General features: G+C 35.3%; 1 protein-coding gene across 1 annotated transcript in view; it reads left to right on the top strand.

Moving 5' to 3' along the window:
- Nucleotides 1-696: 696 nt before the first annotated feature.
- Nucleotides 697-23011, top strand: part of LOC117328292 — a 77170-nt gene continuing 54855 nt past the window's right edge. The window contains exon 1 of the mRNA XM_033885816.1: nucleotides 697-741. The gene's annotated coding sequence lies outside the window, so the exon portion shown is untranslated. The remainder of the gene's footprint in view (nucleotides 742-23011) is intronic.

The following is a 23011-nucleotide window of genomic DNA, read 5'->3' as shown; positions in this document are numbered from 1 at the left end:
CATAACTGTATCTGTTTTGTAATTACCATATAACTGTTGTATTTTGTAGTAACCATATAACTGTACTATTTTGTAGTAACCATATAACTGTACTATTTTGTAGTTACCATGTAACTGTTGTATTTTGTAGTTAACATATAACTGTTGTATTTTGTAGTAACCATATAACTGTTGTATTTTGTAGTTACCATATAACTGTACTATTTTGTAGTTACCATATAACTGTTGTATTTTGTAGTAACCATATAACTGTTGTATTTTGTAGTAACCATGTAACTGTTGTATTTTGTAGTAACCATATAACTGTTGTATTTTGTAGTTACCATATAACTGTTGTATTTTGTAGTTACCATATAACTGTACTATTTTGTAGTTACCATATAACTGTTGTATTTTGTAGTAACCATATAACTGTTGTATTTTGTAGTAACCACACAACTGTTGTATTTTGTAGTTACCATATAACTGTTGTATTTTGTAGTAACCATATAACTGTTGTATTTTGTAGTAACCATATAACTGTTGTATTTTGTAGTTACCATATAACTGTTGTATTTTGTAGTAACCATATAACTGTTGTATTTTGTAGTAACCATATAACTGTTGTATTTTGTAGTTACCATATAACTGTTGTATTTTGTAGTAACCATATAACTGTACCTATTTTGTAGTAACCATATAACTGTTGTATTTTGTAGTTCGGCTGTGTCATGCCCTAACACTAGCAGTCTTCCTGATTAGGTAAGTGGCTAATCTAATTGTCCCCTCGCCGTAACCGGCAGTAATTAGTGTCGTTACCCAGCGCTAACCTAACAATGCTATGATCTCTAAACTCCGTAAAATCAAGTACAGGTTCGTTGTCCTCCTAATTCATTGGTTATAAGATCCCAGGTGACAGGTAATAAAAAAGAAAAAATGATTAAGACATTAAATTCTGATTGAATTCTATTTACCTGGTCTCAGGTGACGTTTTAAATTATATTAGACATTGAACCTACATTCTCTTATCATCATCTTTATGATTTGTTTATTCGAATTTGAAGCAATCCATTTGAAATGTAAATTTGATTCACAGCGGGTTGCCTTACCTGATATCATCAATTTACATTTCGAAATACCTTGCGACATTTCCATTAGGCTTCTGAGTGTAAGGCTATCTGTGACAGAAATGAAGATATTTCATTTCTAACTTCAGAAATAAATAAATTTATGATAAAAGATTCAGAAACTCCTTTATCAGTTACACACCATACAAACAACCGCAGTCAGTCTTGATGGTCAAACATATACTAGCTACTGAGCAATGTCATCAGTAATGTATTGTACAATGTCATCAGTAATGTGTTATACAATGTCATCAGTAATGTATTATACAATGTCATCAGTGATGTGTTATACAATGTCATCAGTAATGTATTATACATTGTCATCAGTAATATGTTATACAATGTCATCAGTAATGTATTATACAATGTCATCAGTAATATGTTATACAATGTCATCAGTAATGTGTTGTACAATGTCATCAGTAATGTATTATACAATGTCATCAGTAATATGTTATACAATGTCATCAGTGATGTGTTATACAATGTCATCAGTAATGTATTATACAATGTCATCAGTAATATGTTATACAATGTCATCAGTAATGTGTTGTACAATGTCATCAGTAATGTGTTGTACAGTGTCATCAGTAATATGTTATACAATGTCATCAGTAATGTATTATACAATGTCATCAGTAATGTATTATACAATGTCATCAGTAATATGTTATACAATGTCATCAGTAATATGTTGTACAATGTCATCAGTAATGTATTATACAATGTCATCAGTAATATGTTATACAATGTCATCAGTAATGTATTATACAATGTCATCAGTAATGTGTTATACAATGTCATCAGTAATGTGTTGTACAGTGTCATCAGTAATATGTTGTACAATGTCATCAGTAATGTATTATACAATGTCATCAGTAATGTGTTGTACAATGTCATCAGTAATGTGTTGTACAATGTCATCAGTAATGTATTATACAATGTCATCAGTAATGTGTTGTACAATGACATCAGTAATGTATTATACAATGTCATCAGTAATGTGTTGTACAATGTCATCAGTAATGTGTTGTACAATGTCATCAGTAATGTGTTGTACAATGACATCAGTAATATGTTATACAATGACATCAGTAATGTGTTGTACAATGTCATCAGTAATATATTGTACAATGTCATCAGTAATGTATTGTACAATGTCATCAGTAATGTGTTATATAATGTCATCAGTAATGTGTTGTACAATGTCATCAGTAATGTGTTATACAATGTCATCAGTAATGTATTGTACAATGTCATCAGTGATGTGTTGTACAATGTCATCAGTAATGTGTTATACAATGTCATCAGTAATGTGTTGTACAGTGTCATCAGTAATGTATTATACAATGTCATCAGTAATGTATTATACAATGTCATCAACAATGTGTTGTACAATGTCATCAGTAATGTGTTATACAATGTCATCAGTAATGTGTTATACAATGTCATCAGTAATGTGTTATACAATGACATCAGTAATGTGTATACAATGTCATCAGTAATGTGTTGTACAATGTCATCAGTAATGTGTTATACAATGTCATCAGTAATGTGTTGTACAATGCCATCCGTAATATGTTATACAATGACATCAGTAATATGTTATACAATGACATCAACAATGTATTGTACAATGTCATCAGTAATGTGTTGTACAATGCCATCAGTAATGTATTATACAATGACATCAACAATGTGTTGTACAATGGCATCAGTAATATGTTGTACAATGACATCAGTAATATGTTATACAATGACATCAACAATGTGTTGTACAATGCCATCAGTAATGTGTTGTACAATGCCATCAGTAATGTATTATACAATGTCATCAGTAATGTGTTGTACAATGTCATCAGTAATATGTTGTACAATGACATCAGTAATATGTTATACAATGACATCAACAATGTGTTGTACAATGCCATCAGTAATGTGTTGTACAATGACATCAGTAATATGTTATACAATGACATCAACAATGTGTTGTACAATGCCATCAGTAATATGTTATACCATTACATTAACAATGTGTTGTACAATGTCATCAGTGATGTATTATACAATGTCATCAGTAATGTGTTATACAATGTCATCAGTAATGTATTGTACAATGCCATCAGTAATGTGTTGTACAATGTCATCAGTAATGTATTATACAATACAATCAGTAATGTGTTATACAATGTCATCAGTAATGTGTTGTACAATGTCATCAGTAATGTATTGTACAATGCCATCAGTAATGTGTTGTACAATGTCATCAGTAATGTATTATACAATGGCATCAACAATGTGTTGTACAATGTCATCAGTAATGTGTTATACAATGTCATCAGTAATGTGTTATACAATGACATCAGTAATGTATTATACAATGTCATCAGTAATGTGTTGTACAATGTCATCAGTAATGTATTATACAATGTCATCAGTAATGTGTTGTACAATGTCATCAGTAATGTATTATACAATGTCATCAGTAATGTGTTATACAATGTCATCAGTAATGTGTTGTACAATGTCATCAGTAATGTATTATACAATGTCATCAGTAATGTGTTATACAATGTCATCAGTAATGTGTTATACAATGTCATCAGTAATGTGTTATACAATGTCATCAGTAATGTGTTGTACAATGACATCAGTAATGTGTTGTACAATGTCATCAGTAATGTATTATACAATGTCATCAGTAATGTGTTATACAATGTCATCAGTAATGTGTTGTACAATGTCATCAGTAATGTATTATACAATGTCATCAGTAATGTGTTATACAATGTCATCAGTAATGTGTTATACAATGTCATCAGTAATGTGTTATACAATGTCATCAGTAATGTGTTGTACAATGACATCAGTAATGTGTTATACAATGTCATCAGTAATGTATTATACAATGTCATCAGTAATATGTTATACAATGTCATCAGTAATGTGTTATACAATGACATCAGTAATGTGTTGTACAATGACATCAGTAATGTGTTATACAATGACATCAACAATGTGTTGTAAAATGTCATCAGTAATGTGTTGTACAATGACATCAGTAATGTGTTGTACAATGACATCAGTAATATGTTATACAATACAATCAGTGATGTGTTATACAATGTCATCAGTAATGTGTTGTACAATGTCATCAGTGATGTGTTATACAATGTCATCAGTGATGTGTTATACAATGTCATCAGTAATGTATTATACAATGTCATCAGTAATGTGTTGTACAATGTCATCAGTAATGTGTTGTACAATGTCATCAGTAATGTGTTGTACAATGTCATCAGTAATGTGTTGTACAATGTCATCAGTAATGTGTTATACAGTGTCATCAGTAATGTGTTATACAATGTCATCAGTAATATGTTATACAATGTCAACAGTAATGTGTTATACAATGTCATCAGTAATGTGTTATACAATGTCATCAGTAATGTGTTATACAATGACATCAGGAATGTGTTGTACAATGTCATCAGTAATGTGTTGTACAATGTCATCAGTAATGTGTTGTACAATGTCATCAGTAATGTATTATACAATGTCATCAGTAATGTATTATACAATGTCATCAGTAATGTGTTATACAATGACATCAGTAATGTATTATACAATGTTATCAGTAATGTGTTATACAATGTCATCAGTAATGTGTTGTACAATGTCATCAGTAATGTATTATACAATGCCATCAGTAATATGTTGTACAATGTCATCAGTAATGTATTATACAATGTCATCAGTAATGTGTTATACAATGTTATCAGTAATGTATTATACAATGCCATCAGTAATATGTTGTACAATGTCATCAGTAATGTATTATACAATGTCATCAGTAATATGTTGTACAATGTCATCAGTAATGTATTGTACAATGTCATCAGTAATGTATTATACAATGTCATCAGTAATGTATTATACAATGCCATCAGTAATATGTTGTACAATGTCATCAGTAATGTATTATACAATGTCATCAGTAATGTGTTATACAATGTTATCAGTAATGTATTATACAATGTCATCAGTAATGTGTTATACAATGACATCAGTAATGTATTATACAATGTTATCAGTAATGTGTTATACAATGTCATCAGTAATGTATTATACAATGACATCAGTAATGTGTTATACAATGTCATCAGTAATGTATTATACAATGTCATCAGTAATGTATTATACAATGTCATCAGTAATGTGTTATACAATGTTATCAGTAATGTATTATACAATGTCATCAGTAATGTGTTATACAATGACATCAGTAATGTATTATACAATGTTATCAGTAATGTGTTATACAATGTCATCAGTAATGTGTTGTACAATGTCATCAGTAATGTATTATACAATGTCATCAGTAATGTATTATACAATGTCATCAGTAATGTGTTGTACAATGTCATCAGTAATGTATTATACAATGTCATCAGTAATGTATTATACAATGTCATCAGTAATGTGTTATACAATGACATCAGTAATGTATTATACCATGACATCAGTAATGTGTTATACAATGTCATCAGTAATGTGTTGTACAATGACATCAGTGATGTGTTGTACAATGTCATCAGTAATGTATTATACAATGACATCAACAATGTGTTGTACAATGACATCAGTGATGTGTTGTACAATGTCATCAGTAATGTGTATACAATGTCATCAGTAATGTGTTGTACAATGTCATCAGTAATGTGTTGTACAATGTCATCAGTAATGTGTTATACAATGTCATCAGTAATGTGTTGTACAATGTCATCAGTAATGTGTTGTACAATGACATCAACAATGTGTTGTACAATGACATCAGTAATGTGTTGTACAATGTCATCAGTAATGTGTATACAATGTCATCAGTAATGTATTATACAATGTCATCAGTAATGTGTTATACAATGACATCAGTAATGTGTTGTACAATGTCATCAGTAATGTGTATACAATATCATCAGTAATGTGTTGTACAATGTCATCAGTAATGTGTTGTACAATGTCATCAGTAATGTGTTATACAATGTCATCAGTAATGTGTTATACAATGTCATCAGTAATGTGTTATACAATGTCATCAGTAATGTGTTGTACAATGTCATCAGTAATGTGTTGTACAATGTCATCAGTAATGTGTTGTACAGTGTCATCAGTAATGTGTTATACAATGACATCAGTAATGTATTGTACAATGTCATCAGTAATGTGTTGTACAATGTCATCAGTAATATGTTGTACAATGTCATCAGTAATATGTTGTACAATGTCATCAGTAATGTGTTGTACAATGTCATCAGTAATATGTTGTACAATGTCATCAGTAATGTGTTGTACAATGACATCAGTAATGTGTTGTACAATGACATCAGTAATGTGTTGTACAATGTCATCAGTAATGTGTTGTACAGTGTCATCAGTAATGTGTTATACAATGTCACCAGTAATGTGTTGTACAATGTCATCAGTAATGTGTTGTACAATGTCATCAGTAATGTGTTGTACAATGTCATCAGTAATGTGTTATACAATGTCATCAGTAATGTGTTGTACAATGTCATCAGTAATGTGTTGTACAATGTCATCAGTAATGTGTTGTACAATGTCATCAGTAATGTGTTGTACAATGTCATCAGTAATGTGTTGTACAATGACATCAGTAATATGTTATACAATGACATCAACAATGTGTTGTACAATGCCATCAGTAATGTGTTATACAATGTCATCAGTAATGTGTATACAATGACATCAGTAATATGTTATACAATGACATCAACAATGTGTTGTACAATGTCATCAGTGATGTGTTGTACAATGTCATCAGTAATGTGTATACAATGACATCAGTAATGTGTTGTACAATGTCATCAACAATGTGTTATACAATGTCATCAGTAATGTGTTATACAATGTCATCAGTAATGTGTTATACAATGTCATCAGTAATGTGTTATACAATGTCATCAGTAATGTATTATACAATGTCATCAGTAATGTGTTGTACAATGTCATCAGTAATGTGTTATACAATGACATCAGTGATGTGTTATACAATGTCATCAGTAATGTATTATACAATGTCATCAGTAATGTGTTGTACAATGTCATCAGTAATGTGTTATACAATGACATCAGTGATGTGTTATACAATGTCATCAGTAATGTATTATACAATGTCATCAGTAATGTGTTGTACAATGTCATCAGTAATGTGTTATACAATGACATCAGTGATGTGTTATACAATGACATCAGTAATGTGTTGTACAATGTCATCAGTAATGTATTAAACAATGTCATCAGTTATATGTTATACAATGTCATCAGTAATGTGTTGTACAATGTCATCAGTAATGTGTTATACAATGACATCAGTAATGTGTTATACAATGTCATCAGTTATATGTTATACAATGTCATCAGTAATGTGTTATACAATGACATCAGTAATGTATTATACAATGTCATCAGTAATGTGTTATACAATGACATCAGTAATGTATTATACAATGTCATCAGTTATATGTTATACAATGTCATCAGTAATGTGTTGTACAATGTCATCAGTAATGTGTTGTACAATGTCATCAGTAATGTGTTATACAATGTCATCAGTAATGTGTTATACAATGTCATCAGTAGTATGTTATACAATGTCATCAGTAATGTGTTGTACAATGTCATCAGTAATGTGTTGTACAATGTCATCAGTAATGTATTGTACAATGTCATCAGTAATGTGTTGTACAATGTCATCAGTAATGTATTATACAATGTCATCAGTAATGTGTTATACAATGACATCAGTAATGTATTATACAATGTCATCAGTAATGTGTTGTACACTGTCATCAGTAATGTGTTGTACAATGTCATCAGTAAAATGTTGTACAATGTCATCAGTAATGTGTTGTACAATGTCATCAGTAATGTGTTATACAATGTCAACAGTAATGTGTTGTACAATGTCATCAGTAATGTATTATACAATGTCATCAGTAATGTGTATACAATGACATCAGTAATGTATTATACAATGTCATCAGTAATGTATTATACAATGTCATCAGTAATGTGTATACAATGACATCAGTAATGTGTTATACAATGTCATCAGTAATGTGTTATACAATGTCATCAGTAATGTGTTATACAATGTCATCAGTAATGTGTTGTACAATGTCATCAGTAATGTATTATACAATGACATCAGTAATGTGTTGTACAATGACATCAGTAATGTATTATACAATGTCATCAGGAATGTGTTATACAATGTCATCAGTAATGTGTTGTACAATGTCATCAGTAATGTGTTATACAATGACATCAGTGATGTGTTATACAATGTCATCAGTAATGTATTATACAATGTCATCAGTAATGTGTTGTACAATGTCATCAGTAATGTGTTATACAATGACATCAGTGATGTGTTATACAATGTCATCAGTAATGTATTATACAATGACATCAGTAATGTGTTGTACAATGTCATCAGTAATGTGTTATACAATGACATCAGTAATGTATTATACAATGTCATCAGTTATATGTTGTACAATGTCATCAGTAATGTGTTGTACAATGTCATCAGTAATGTGTTATACAATGACATCAGTAATGTGTTATACAATGTCATCAGTAGTATGTTATACAATGTCATCAGTAATGTGTTATACAATGACATCAGTAATGTGTATACAATGTCATCAGTAATGTATTATACAATGTCATCAGTAATGTGTTGTACAATGTCATCAGTAATGTGTTATACAATGTCATCAGTAATGTATTATACAATGTCATCAGTAATGTATTATACAATGTCATCAGTAATGTATTATACAATGTCATCAGTAATGTGTATACAATGACATCAGTAATGTGTTATACAATGTCATCAGTAATGTATTATACAATGTCATCAGTAATGTGTTATACAATGTCATCAGTAATGTGTTATACAATGTCATCAGTAATGTGTTATACAATGTCATCAGTAATGTGTTATACAATGACATCAGTAATGTGTATACAATGTCATCAGTAATGTATTATACAATGTCATCAGTAATGTGTTATACAATGACATCAGTAATGTGTTATACAATGACATCAGTAATGTGTTGTACAATGTCATCAGTAATGTGTTATACAATGACATCAGTAATGTGTTGTACAATGTCATCAGTAATGTATTGTACAATGTCATCAGTAATGTGTTGTACAGTGTCATCAGTGATGTGTTATACAATGTCATCAGTAATGTGTTGTACAATGTCATCAGTGATGTGTTATACAATGTCATCAGTAATGTATTATACAATGTCATCAGTAATGTGTTGTACAATGACATCAGTAATGTGTTGTACAATGTCAACAGTAATGTATTATACAATGTCATCAGTGATGTATTATACAATGTCATCAGTGATGTGTTATACAATGTCATCAGTAATGTATTATACAATGTCATCAGTGATGTGTTATACAATGTCATCAGTAATGTGTTGTACAATGTCATCAGTGATGTATTGTACAATGTCATCAGTGATGTGTTATACAATGACATCAGTAATGTGTTGTACAATGTCATCAGTAATGTATTATACAATGTCATCAGTGATGTGTTATACAATGACATCAGTAATGTGTTGTACAATGTCATCAGTGATGTGTTATACAATGTCATCAGTAATGTGTTGTACAATGTCATCAGTAATGTGTTGTACAATGTCATCAGTAATGTGTTATACAATGACATCAGTAATGTATTATACAATGACATCAGTAATGTGTTATACAATGACATCAACAATGTATTATACAATACAATCAGTGACATGTTGCTGTACCAATCAACTGTCCCATGAAACCCGTCGTTCTCTGTTATACAGCCATATTATGTATCTTGTCACCTTCACCAGACAATCGACCAGTAACGTATATACACTAATGTGTTTGAGGTATCACATTAGAGCCGTCAAATCCACTTGGTTACACGGTAAACGTCTACAACCTTGTATTGATATGGTACTGAACGACAATCGAGTCGGCATATCTACTTGGCTACTGATGACATGATGTCAAGGTGCATACACTAGACAGAATTACATGTGATTTAAGGGAAATATCGATTGACCACTGCCGAGTTCTCGTCTCCTGACCGTTGAGAGCTGTAACAACTATTGTCAGAGTTAATGGAAATTGTCAGTGTCACCCCAGGGAATGTTTGACTAAAACTTTTAATGTACATGTACGTAAGGATAGCCGTAATCATTTGTAAATATGGTGTGGAACCTCGCTGTGTGATATGTGACTTACGTTCTGCCTTGGAAGCTCCATCAGGGGTACGGGTCAGGCGAAGGATAACTGATATAACTATTGGTCATAAACAGGTTAAATATTAACAGATTGTCTTAAATAACCAAAGTTTAACCAAACCTTGATTGTAAGCTTCCTGAATGTTTTTAAGTTGCTCTGGTATTTCACTTGACCACTTGGAATAGATACAAACAACAACACAATGCCATCTTCAAGGATTGCACCAGATACGATTTTCCTTGTGGCGTGAATGAAGTGCAATTGGTCATTGGATCTGTCTTAGTATAATGGAAGTAGCGCATGCGCATCTTAGTCTTCCCCTTATTCCCGCGTGTGCAAACGTCAACTAGGGTACACTTTCTGCACGTGGCCGGAATCATCCTAAACCGTCATAACGTCTTAACCATAATTATGTCTTAAGAGGAATTTCTGGTACTGGAAGGAAGTACGTGAAAAGTCAATAAGATATTTACATACTCGTATATGTTATCTGGGACACGAACTATTAATGTGAGTCTCCACTGGGACTGTCTTTCGGCAAAGCTAAACAAAATGTATTTTGATGTTTGCGAAAACCAGACCAATGTCCTCAGGGCCCAAGCAATCAAGGCATGGGACACCGAACTATTTATCACCTCATAAGCCCCCAATAACAGGAACAGCGCAGTGTTGAAGGTATATTTTGTGTTCAGTAAACAGGTATGGATTTCGAAAATCACTTGCTTTCACTTGCAACGATGGCAATGTAAAGCTTGTTCACAGACATGTTCATGTTGTGTATGAGAATGGACACCATCATACGTAAAGGCTACACCACGTGTGTATTAATCGATATCCCATCCTAAGATGTGTATTAATCATTTGGATTTTTTGATAATTTGGAAGCATAATTCGCAAAAGAATGAGAATATTAGAGTTTGAAGCCTAGAATTTTACAGCTTCCGTCGATTGTTTTTTTTTTATTTCGTTCGAGACAAAAAATACTCACTTTCTATCATGAAACCTTGATGATAAAAGAGATAAATCGTGAAATAGCAACACATCGAAAACATGGTGTTTGCATGTCGTACAGCGAGAAGAAAGCATCAGAACTATCGTGTACAAAAGAGGAATCTGACATCACAAATTACCTGTATAAATAAGGACTCTGACATCACAAGTTACCTGTATAAATAAGGACTCTGACATCACAAGTTACCTGTATAAATAAGGACTCTGACATCACAAGTTACCTGTATAAATAAGGACTCTGATATCACAAATTACCTGTATAAATAAGGACTCTGACATCACAAGTTACCTGTATAAATAAGGACTCTGACATCACAAGTTACCTTTATAAATAAGGAATCTGACATCACAAGTTACCTGTATAAATAAGGACTCTGACATCACAAGTTACCTGTATAAATAAGGACTCTGACATCACAAGTTACCTGTATAAATAAGGACTCTGACATCACAGGTTACCTGTATAAATAAGGACTCTGACATCACAAATTACCTGTATAAATAAGGACTCTGACATCACAAGTTACCTGTATAAATAAGGACTCTGACGTCACAAGTTACCTTTATAAATAAGGACTCTGACGTCACAAGTTACCTGTATAAATAAGGACTCTGACATCACAAGTTACCTGTATAAATAAGGACTCTGACGTCACAAGTTACCTGTATAAATAAGGACTCTGACATCACAAGTTACCTATATAGATTAGGACGACAACGGTATTAAATGTTACCTGTATACATTAGGATGACAATGGAAAATGAAACATATCTAGATAAACAATGGGAATATTGCTCTATAAAAGTACATAAGTCGTATGAAATAACAATAATATTAAAATAATATACAAAAGAATTACACAGAGGAACAGGTCTAGCAGCGTATGTGAAATCAATTAAATCACAATTAAAATGACCAGGAAATAACGGAGCAATCTTTGTGGGAGTCCGAAGTTGGTTCCGAGTTCCGAGTTCCGTTTAAGTAAAACGGAACTCGGAACCAGTTCCGTGTTCCGTTTAAGATAAACGGAACTCGGAACAACTTCAGGCTCCTCCTTAAACGAGCCAAAATACTATCCGCAAATGGCAGTGATTAAAAATGATATACATGTAGTGCATATACCATATACATGATTTCCACACACAGCAGTGACAGGGTTAGAACATATCAGATCTATAGGAACAACAGGTCATGTTCCAGGTATATGTAAGCATACTGTGACCTCTGTAATTAGCTTTTATAACTTTTTATATAGCAACTCAACTTTATGGATTTTATTGATTTTAGTTTACTTTTATCACTCGATCTGAACTGGGTTTTAAGCATCTGCCCCTGGCAGTTGTTATCCATAAAATTTCTCACTTATCAGACTTTTATTGACCGACTATTGGCCATTCTTTTAACACTAACCCCCAAGGAACTGTTGCTGCAATAACTTAAGTTTTTACTTTTTAGGCTGTGTATATAGAGGTGAATATTTTAGGTGCGTGTTGTGACGGACTTGTTTGTGATTTTACTCCATTCTCCAAATATAGGGAATAATGATTTATCAAGATGGCTTTTAAGCAAACTACTGATTCTTAAGGAATTCATCTGGACAGCTCCTGAATGGAAAGGAAAGACAAGACAAGACAAGTTCATTATAAGGGGAGGTAATAATGGTATATCATTGGTGTCCCGGCGCTAATTTAACGTGCAGTCAGGGATCAATTAGAAAGGTTTACCACCAGTTCGTCTTTACTATTTGTTTTATGTAGTTCTGACATTTTATAAAATGGATATATCCAGAGATGTCCCTTTACCACACTTGTCCAAATGTTCACTGTAACGGGATAGTTCGTGTTTCTGGTGAGCGAATCTGCTGTCAGTGAACTCGAACTCTTTCAGACAGAGCATTTCTCGTTTGTTCCAATGTAGTTTTCGAGGCAAGTTGGAACAGGTAATGTAGTAGATAAGGCTCCTGTTTATACGGTTTAAGTCACTGTTTGGCTTAATAACTTTTCCGCTTTTGAGTGTGACAATGATTATGCCCACCAATAGATAACACTTCGTGACGTCACACCATTGTGTACTGTTACTATGGAAATATAACACTGTGACAGAGCTGGTACAAAATGTATCGTCTTCTTTTGTCAGTCATCAGTTTTATCTATATTTTACTTGTATCTCGTCAACTTCCGTTTTCTTTATATACATGTACAGATGTATATGCTACGTTTGAAGTTGATAGTTGATATGGATCTGACACCCGTTGTAGTACTACCTCTAGATATTGACATATTACTCCTAGATAATTATTTTGTATAGTTACTGCCAGGGTGTTTGGCTATGGTTTCTGGCCTATGCATGCTGTATTATGTTCTCCAATACGCTAACGTCGGCATCGAGATAAAACACACGGCCTCGTTCTGGCTGACGCCCCTAGGACTAATTTCTTTCCGATTTTATGTGAATCTATCGAACACACAACGTTAAATCATATAAATACATGACAACGGAAGCTGATCATATTTACCGAGGTATCGACGTGTTTAAATAGTGATGTTATTTGACTTCCGGAGTGACACAGTGACCGTTACACACGCACCAGGCCAACAACACGTATAGGTGAGTGGAACCAGAGCCAAGGATAAATCAGTAAACAAGCAACCGCCAAGGGTAAATCTTAATACGGAAACAGTGATCAAACAACGGAACGCTAAATTATACCGGTATGAGAACATGTTTAACTCTTCAAACTTAACCGGGGTTAACCTCGAAATCAACAACATACTTAACAGGGCTAATTCTGACGTCAGCTGCAGACTTCACCAGGGTTAACAATGACATTATCTAAAGGCTTCATCAGGTTTAATACTGGCATCAACAAAGAGCTTACCTAGCGTTATCACTGACATCAACAAAAGGCTTAACTAGGGTTAACACTGACATCAACAAAAGGCTTAACTAGGGTTAACACTGACATCAACAACATACTTCACCAGTGTTAACGCTGACGTCAACAAAAGGCTTAACTAGGGTTAACACTGACATCAACAACATACTTCACCAAGGGTTAACATTGACATCAACAACAGGCATAACCAGGGTTAACGCTGACATCAACAACAGACTTAACCAAGGTTAACACTGACATCAACAACAGGCTTAACCAGGGTTAACACTGACATCAACAACAGGCTTAACCAGGGTTAACGCTGACATCAACAAAAGGCTTAACTAGGGTTAACACTGACATCAACAACAAGCATAACCAGAGTTAACGCTGACGTCAACAAAAGGCTTAACCAGGGTTAACACTGACATCAACAAAAGGCTTAACCAGGGTTAACACTGACATCAACAAAAGGCTTAACTAGGGTTAACACTGACATCAACAACAAGCATAACCAGGGTTAACGCTGACGTCAACTAAAGGCTTAACTAGGGTTAACACTGACATCAACAACAAGCATAACCAAGGTTAACGCTGACGTCAACAAAATGCTTAACCAGGGTTAACGCTGACATCAACAAAAGGCTTAACTAGGGTTAACACTGACATCAACAACAGGCTTAACCAGGGTTAACGCTGACATCAACAAAAGGCTTAACTAGGGTTAACACTGACATCAACAACAAGCATAACCAGGGTTAACGCTGACGTCAACAAAAGGCTTAACCAGGGTTAACACTGACATCAACAACAAGCATAACCAAGGTTAACGCTGACGTCAACAAAATGCTTAACCAGGGTTAACGCTGACATCAACAAAAGGCTTAACTAGGGTTAACACTGACATCAACAACAAGCATAACCAAGGTTAACGCTGACGTCAACAAAATGCTTAACCAGGGTTAACGCTGACATCAACAAAAGGCTTAACTAGGGTTAACACTGACATCAACAACAGGCTTAACCAGGGTTAACGCTGACATCAACAAAAGGCTTAACTAGGGTTAACACTGACATCAACAACAAGCATAACCAGGGTTAACGCTGACGTCAACAAAAGGCTTAACCAGGGTTAACGCTGACATCAACAAAAGGCTTAACCAGGGTTAACACTGACATCAACAAAAGGCTTAACTAGGGTTAACACTGACATCAACAACAAGCATAACCAGGGTTAACGCTGACGTCAACAAAAGGCTTAACTAGGGTTAACACTGACATCAACAACAAGCATAACCAAGGTTAACGCTGACGTCAACAAAATGCTTAACCAGGGTTAACGCTGACATCAACAAAAGGCTTAACTAGGGTTAACACTGACATCAACAACAGACTTAACCAGGGTTAACGCTGACGTCAATAACATAGTTGAAATAAAGTTAAGGGCTGGAATCAACATCAGAGTGAATTCACGTTAGCGCTGACATCAACATCAAACCGAATTCACGTTATCGAGGTTAACGCCGACATCAATCTAATTAAAATTATACTTGTAATTTCCGCTCCTGTACAATACTCTACGATACACAATACAACGATACCACGTAGGTCATCTTACATAACCTTTGAGCTTCAAACACTTAGGAGGGGTGAAAGGGGTACAAACAAAAGTACATAATTTATAATCAAGCACAAAAATATGGGAGACAATGATTGAATTCCATGAAAACACCTATGTACATTATTATTACAAACAAACAATTATTGTCAATAATGTCTGTCCCATTGACATGAAAATGTTCTAACACAATTAACATGAGTAAAATAAATAATGATTATATTAATTAAATGACGTAGCCTACATGTAAGACCAAAACATGATTTTTAGGGTGGGTTCAGGGTGGGTTTTGAAACAACTGAAAGGATCCTGTCTGCTCAGGGACAAATACAAAACTAAACTAATCCAGGTGTATGGTGAATAACACCTACAGTAAGGAGAGATCACAGGAGAAATTGACCAATGAAATTGATATTCAAATCAGGTGACTGTTCACCAGAAATCTTATCCAGGGAACCAACAGGGATTAGGTTTGACAGGTGAACACATTTACCTGGTCAGTTACAACTACTGGTCACAACCCACTGGACATGAATATATATTGTACAGGGTATAATTAACCATTATGGAACATAATGTAAACATATAAGCCAATGAAAACTGGTCAATGACGTCATTAATCAACCAATGACAAAGAGTCGTATACCAGCCTTTGGATGCCTCTCCTTAGTATTCACGACGCAATTCATCGCTTGATTTGAAATACATGTACGCAAAATTTCACAAACATAACCGCATTATGTTAATGGCCATGGTAATAAAAAGTTTACTGATCCTCTGGACGTTACATTACAAGAAGAACAGCAAACGATTAAACAATATCTCGTCGACAGGACGGATTGTGTTGCCAACTGGATTTCGAAAATCGTTACCGTACACGTTATAATTATATTTCCTTTCAAACTATTTTTTCACGTTGCCTTCACTGTCTATCTCTCGCACGATGAAGGAAAAACCAAACGGATAGCACACGTTTGTTAAATTATAAATTCGTTAAGGTTTCGTGGTGAGCCGGAGTGGGCGAGGCCATGTTGTTTACCGTTGCTATCGACCATCGGAATACCTCGGGAACGTTACGTAACTATTTATACAACCGAAGAATGCAATCACACTGATAATTTCATAGCGGCGCGTTGATTGGCTGAGCTTAAAGGTCAAGCTGAGATGACCTCCTACAGGGCATCGTTAGATCTTGTATTGCAGTGTGTCGTAGAGTATCGTAGAGGAGTGGAAATTACAAGTCTTATTTTAATTAGATTGCGCCGACATCAACATGAAGCTCAACCGAGTTTACCGACATTTGACTGTGGTTTATGCTGACGTCAGTATCAATGTTTAGCTGATGTCGACGCTAATGCCGTTTGATTTGTCGTCATAAATAGTATCGGTGATGATTTTGTAACGATGCTTTGCTCTGTCTGTACTCCTCCCGACCCCCCCCCCCCCCCCCCCTCCCCCTCCCCAACACCCTCTCTTTTCCAAACCTAGGTACGAAATCCATGTTAAACAAGAGTCTCTGTCAGAAACGGGTCATGGCACATGTCGTGTGCACGTGGTGTTCGAGTGGATCCGCCAGTAACGGCGGGAAAACACTCAGACACGCGCGCGGGATATAATAAAATGCCAAGATGTAAGCTGCTGTGCTATAACTAGCTATGTTATTACACGGTTAGTAACATAAGTTAACATGTGGAGAATTACACTGGGAAATTCTCCGTTCTCTTAAAATTGAGCTTAAACCACTTTCACTAAATGTATGTTTCGGTTTAGTTCGCGTGATTTGTGTCATGAGTATTTCTCACTGTTAGAGAGAAAAGCACCGATAGCTATTCCAACGCCGGACTGCTGTTAACCAACTTAAAGGCTGTAGTCAACACTGGCGACAGAGGGAAGTGACATTCATGTCGAAGTTTGCGCTTTTCTGAACAATCATTCATTTGCTCTGTCTTATAGATATTACACGAGAAGTTCCTATATTGGCTGTGTGAAGTTAGTTCGACATACGAAATACGATATTCAATATCTAAAAAAAATCACCTTGTGTGTTTTCTCTGGCAAGCGAGGGTGAACATCAGTCCGGTGTTGATGTATTCTACCTACCGCATACAGCTGTTGATGTATTCTACCTACCGCATACAGCTGTTGATGTATTCTACCTACCGCATACAGCTGTTGATGTATTCTACCTACCGCATACAGCTGTTGATGTATTCTACCTACCGCATACAGCTGTTGATGTATTCTACCTACCGCATACAGCTGTTGATTTATTCAACCTAACGTTCACAGCTGATCAAGATAATGTACAATGTTTTATTGAACACAATTTCCACGGTCAAGATAATGTACAATGTGTATTGTAATATGGCTATAGTGTTTGCTTTATTATCATTGGCCAATTTCCTGTTTTCCTCACAAGCACTTATCAGTGAGTAGACTCGTTCCTTCTTCAAATAAATCAGTTGGGAAATTCCCCGAGCATTTCGAACTTTAGCACGAACAGGGCGGTAATCTTTGCCTCCAGTGACACAACGTGTTACTTTGGACAACAGCTAATCAGATTGTTGGAAACAAACGATCGTTCGGCATCACTTTGTTTACAATATGGCAGACGAGATACCCCAACAACGTTTCTCTGCAATATACGAACAGGACTTACAAGCTTCTTTGAAGAAAAAAGACTTGTTGAACACACGGAAAAATACTTCACTATTCCGGCAATATTTAAGTGGCAAAGGTCAGTCTGCTTACCGACTTTGAAAACTTTAGTCATCATGATTTGGACAGGAGCCTTCGGATTTGTGTATTCATTTGTTTAAGTTTGCCGTATTACAAAACAGTTATTGCCTTTTATGTTCCGTATACACGAGACAATACGGACCTGGTCAAGAGTTTGTTTACCTCGGCCTGTGGCCTCGATGATCAAACTCTTGTCCAGGTTCGTATAGTCTCGTGTACACCTCAACAAAAGTCAATAGTTGTATGATGTAACATAATACTATGGTCACAATTAGTTATTATCAAAAGACAGATTTCCATAGAAACCCTTACATAAATACAATGGTTATAAAAAGATGGCGTTTTGGAATCGTCTGCTGCTTCAATGACGGCACCTGCCATATAAATTTATTTTGAAATCAAACCAGTGTGGTAAGACCGGAACTACAAAGTATATCAGCGATTACATATGTATGTATGGGCTGTCAGAATTCTGTGATGTCCTTGTAGTAGTCTTTGTTAAAGTAAAATATATATCCGCCCCAAACCACGTCTGGAGAAAGTCCGTTATCTACCTTCCTAGTTTCACAGCCACGCTTTGAGAATCATGAAGGCAATTTTATGGTGTCTCAGATGTTTCCATTGTACCAAAAGCTATTTTAGTATTCTACTAAAAGTAAATTTACCTGCAACAATTGATTTAAAACCTCACAATAACTTAACACAATAAGTTACAAAGGACAGTAATGTCACGTGTCGGAGGGATTTATCTTCAGTTTCGTAATAGGCGTGGTAACAGTTGTATACAACACCTCCTCACACGGAGGAACAGAAAGCCAATGTGTGCTCCTCGTTCATACACGACTATTTACAGGTAAAGAAACATTTCCTAGACTCATCCTCAGACGGATATATGGACGGTAGTTTAGAAATACGAGTAAGATCTTACAGGCCAATCACTAACAGAGCATTGCCAAGCTGGATAGCGTGTACAGCGCCGTGATGACTCTGTTAACGACGTTTATGCAGCTCAATTATGACCTTGTTAACGACATTTATGCAGCTTAATTATGACATTGTTAACGACTTTTGTGCAGCATCGTTATGATCATGTTAACGACGTTTGTTCATATAAACTTATCTACCTCGTATAACTCATCCTTATGTAATCTCAAAGTTAACTCTCTGAAAGCGTCGGAAATTCAGAAACTCATTTATATAGTGATGTCCAGAACTTATCACTCTTTGTCAGGTTTTACTCCTAGATAGGATTTGCAGTCTTCATTGCCTTTTTTAAGTCTCCAATGTATCGTCTCTATGAGACCGATGTTTTACCAGCATATTGTATTGTACCGAGAATGGCCACTAATACAAATAACGAAGTTTTCTTGTATAAAATCGGAACAAGGCAATGAAACAATTTTCATCGTGAAAATACGGTTTAATGATATCAATAACAACAAAGAAAAACTATATCGTCACAACTTCTCCGTGGTAATGACCCTTCTGTGCCATGTAATGAGCAAATGATGGATTTAATTCACCGTTTATGAGCCGCAAGCTGGTGTTTTTAACGAGTAAGCCTCGAACTTCGGAAGTCTGTTTTAGAAAATGAAATGAGTCGTGAGAATTCCACCAGCTCCCTCCTGTGTCTCCAGGAAATCCTTCAGGAATATAAGTGATTCTAAAAAGGAACAATGCTTTTGGGGTTAATTGGTTCCTTTGATTATCATTTCAAAACAGTTCTATCCGTAATGTTAGAATTTACTTTTGGTTTTGAGATTAGAATATAACAAAAATTGGACAAAAACATGATGGAGCCTGGTAATGACATTGATACCTTGAAGTACTTTATTGATCGTTGAGCAAACAAAATTATAAGGGATCACTGGTTTATTAAACAAATATCTGCATTGATGCCAAGTGCATATTAACAATTTCAATGAGAGATGATTGTTTTCCTTTTCTCTCTCTCTTCTTTTTTTGTTTTTTGTTGTTTTTTTAACGATGACCCACATTGTATTACAACCAGCACAGGACCAAATTATATGAAGACAGCAAGCATTGGCTACCTCCATCGTGTGCATACCGACAATGTCGTAATTTAACTCAAAAGCGATAGTACAAAATCTCTATTGTTTTTGTTATCATTATTTCCTAGCATCATTTCAGAGACACAGGGTTGGTCCTGCATTCTCCTTTCTTACAAAAAATCCCTTCTCGTAGAATGCCTCTGCCTTGTCTTTCATTCGTCATTTCTATTCCGTTTCATTCATTCATTCATTAGTTCATTCTACATCTACAACTATAGAATTGTTTAATTATCAAAAGCACGCCTTAATCTACGAAATGTGTCCCGTGCAAGAGAAGAGAAATGGTGCAAGGGGCGAGGAAAGGTTGCATGGCGGAGAAGGGTGCAGGGGCGAGGAAATGGCGAAGATCGGGGAAAAGGCGCACGGGCGAGGAACGAGTACAGGGGCAAGGAAAGGGTGCACAGCGGGGAAGGGGCCCAGGGGCGATGAAAGGGCGCAGGAGCGCCGTATAAATATTTTTGCTATACTGCTGTATATAACTGCATTCCGTTAGAACCTACTAATTGTTTCCGCGCGTATGGGATGGCTCTTCCGATTTTTTCGATGCCCTCTGGTTAGGGGGCACTACAGATCTAAAGAATAAAGCCTGCTATGTCCCACAGTAAAAAGGGACCAAACGTTGGCCCTTGCAATATCGGGGTTTTTTTCATAAATGTTCTTATCGATGGGCAGAAATAAAAAAAAAAAAAAAAAACATTTGCTGCACCCGTCGTAACTGCGTCTTAAACTAACCTGTTTCTTCCTTTTCCCTAATTTTCATTTTTAATGTATGCTCCTCTTTTGTGGTTTGAATTGTCTTGTTGGTGTTTTCATGAGGACGTTTAACCACCTAAAAAGGAGACCATGTGAAGAGGAAGATAAGGGTCTTCAGTGATATGGGTGGTCCTGTTATTCTAGATCAGGAAATAGTTATTTTTCAAAATGAGAATCAATGCAATATCGTTTATCTATATTGGGAATAGGAGGAATACTTCTGTAACGGTTGCGTGCCTACAGTCCGTTACCAAGTTCCATCTTGGACCCAGTATATATCTAACTGTTGTAACAAAACAAACATTGCCGACAATATATACAAAGCAATGGCTAGTCTACCTGACTTCAATATGTAATAGAATTACCTAATTTACGTCTGATAAATACGTAACGCTCTGATAGCCTGAATACAACCTATACCTATATAATACTACTGTATCACTACACATTTGATCACGTCAACTTGACCGTGACACATGTACACCGTGACTGCAACTACCTTTACCGAGACACACTTTGACCGAGTCACCCGTTTACCAAAACACGGCAAACACTTGTCTTGGTACCTGTCACAGTCACCGTAACACAGTACATATACATGTACGTCGCCATGTACTTCGATACCCTGCAACGATACGTGATACCGGTATAACAGTAGGAACCCTAACTTATGCAGCTAGGCCCAAACTTATTCAGCTTGATCACTGTTATTTATTGAGCTTTTATTTAGAATTCAGTCGTCCGAGTGATAACGAGAGAGAGCGCCTGCTGGTCTGATGGAGCCTTTATTTATACCCCCTGCCAGGACAGAATTAACCAATCAGAATCGCTCTTACAGACACGCCCCCAAGAAATGGCTTGAGCAAGACTATACCGCTGCAGATCGTGTATTAATTACAATATTTACATTCATTCGCCTCATTAACCCACGCCTCTGGTTCAATGCGTCTCGCATTGCACATTAATCAAAACATTAAAGAATGTTCATCAGACTGAAAGTAGTTCATGTACAGTCCTAATCGAGCAATTCCTCTTCTCCTACTCTCACCACTGACTTCCTATTCTCTATGTACGTGGATGTTATTTGTACGTTCGTGTGTGGCTGAAAAGATCTTTTTTTTTACAAAGGTCTTTCTATGTACAGTTGGCCGTCTTGGTGTGTATACCGGCTGTTGACGACACGGCTTTCAGATGGTGATCATCTCTTCTGCCTTGGAGATCGTCTCTCTTCGTATGGTATGACTACTTGACACTTTTTCCGCTTGGACTGGTTCACCCAGCGCCTGCATAGCAATTCAATAGTCAGTTCTTTCCAAGTGACCTCACCACGGTGCTTTCGACTCCCAATGAAATCGGAATTGGGCCTGATCCTATTTTGCAACCAATTGGCAACGAGTTTCACGTCACTATCAGCAAATCGCTGTTTCTGCAGTGCATTTGTTTCGTCCTCTCCACCGCAGTTTTAGGTTTGTCATCTTTCTGGACCGTTCT

This window comes from Pecten maximus, chromosome 5, assembly GCF_902652985.1.
Source record: "Pecten maximus chromosome 5, xPecMax1.1, whole genome shotgun sequence".
In the NCBI taxonomy this organism is placed as follows: Eukaryota; Metazoa; Mollusca; class Bivalvia; order Pectinida; family Pectinidae; genus Pecten; species Pecten maximus.
This window is presented reverse-complemented; position numbering and strand designations above follow the sequence as displayed.